A 1,919-nucleotide genomic window follows, 5' to 3' on the forward strand; every position below is an offset into this window, starting at 1 on the left:
GCCTGCAATGTGTTTGTGTGCATGCGTGCACACCTGTACATGGGTAAACACATCTGTGCACGTGTGTGTGCCTTCTCTGGCCAGGCCTGGCTGCCTCATTCATGTGTGCACCCAGTTCCTCATCACTGTCACCCCCGAGGCCCAGGACCAGTATCAGAGCATTCACGGGTGTTCCCTCACCTCAGCTCTCCTCGCCCAGGGTGGTGTGGGATACACATAAGGATGGAGGGAAGTTGCCACTACTGTTGAATCTCAGAATACAAATGCTACTACTATTACTTAATGGTATTTTCGTGTCTCTAATGGTATCTTTTTTTTTAATTTCTGATATTTTAACTGGGTATTTCTCACCATGACCCTTGAATGTTCTAGCTAGAGGATCCTGTGGGGAAAGTGCCAGGCACACAGTAGGGCCTCACTCTATTCCAGACATGTTATCTAAAATCTGGTTCATCTGTCCTTCCTGCCAGGGCCTAGGGGATGCCAAATTCCAGGGTCCAGAAAGAGCTTGGGATAAAATGAAGCTTCAAGGGGTGAACTTTGACCTGGACTCAGTCTGCCTGTGCCACTCAAACGGAGTCTCAAGTCCCAAGATAGGGCATCCAGATGCCTCAATGCAGGGACCTCTGATCGACACCTGCTCCCCTGTACTCAGTAGCAACCTCACCCACCCTACTCTCAAAGCACACTTGGCCCTCATATCCGGGAGCTCTGCATCTGTGGATTCAGCAACAGCAGATGGAAAATATTCAGAAAATAAATTGCATGGTTATGTCTCTACTGAACATGTGCAGACTTTCTTCTTGCCATCATTCCCTAAAGAATACAGTATCACAACCATTTATGTAGCATCTGCATTGTATTACATATCATAAATAATCTAGTAATGGTCTAATGTCTACGGGAGGATGTGCACAGCTTTTATGTAAATACTAGGCCATGTTATATCAGGGACTTGAGCATCCATGGATTTTGGCATCCCCGGGACCCTAGAACTAATCCTCCATGGATACCAAGGGACAATTGTATAAACTCACTCAAGAAGGCTGCTCATTGGAGGAAGGGCCCAGTTCAGTTCAGACAGTGACATCATCCCTGGACTACTGTCCATCCATCCATCCATCCATCCATTCATCCATTGGCACCACCCTCTAGTGCTGTCCCAGTGACCGCCTTAGCAAGTGGAGACATTTAAAAAGACCAGCTCACGTTGTCCAGCTTTGAAGTCTTGGAAGAATTTGCACCAGTGTGAGAATAGGGGGTCAGTTTCCTCCAGGATCCAAAGAGCGTATCAGGCCCACTCGGGGTGAGGAAAGGAGCGCGGCCTCTCCAGCAGCCACACGGGCTGCAGTAGGATGGGGCTGGGGCTGGCCCTGTTTATCACTTGGCCCTCATCAGGGGAACAGAAAGACCAGGGGGCAGAGGAGGAACATGGGGCAACTGGTTGCCTAAGCAGAAGGCACCTCAGGGAAGGGGTTTTAGTTTGTTTTCACACTGCTGTAAAGAAATACTTGAGGCCGGGTGTGGTGGTTCACACCTGTAATCTCAGTACTTTGGGAGGCTGAAGCGGGTGGATCACCTGAGGTCAGGAGTTCAAGACCAGCCTGGCCAACATGGTGAAACCCCGTTTCAACTAAAAATACAAAAAAAGTTAGCTGGGCGTGGTGGCGGGCGCCTGTCATCCCACCTACTTTGGGAGGCTGAGGCAGGAGAATCCCTTGAACCTGGGTGGCAGAGGTTGCAGTGAGCCTAGATGGTGCCATTGCACTCCAGCCTCAGTACAAGATTGAAACTCTGTTTAAAAAAAAAAAAAAGAAATACTTGAGACTGAGTAGTTTACAAAGGAAAGAGGTTTAATTGACTCACAGTTCAGGGAACTTACAATTATGGCAGAAGGCGAAGGGGAAGCAGGCACCTTC

Source organism: Mandrillus leucophaeus, unplaced genomic scaffold (genome assembly GCF_000951045.1).
Source record: "Mandrillus leucophaeus isolate KB7577 unplaced genomic scaffold, Mleu.le_1.0 Scaffold1444, whole genome shotgun sequence".
NCBI classification, from domain to species: domain Eukaryota; kingdom Metazoa; phylum Chordata; class Mammalia; order Primates; family Cercopithecidae; genus Mandrillus; species Mandrillus leucophaeus.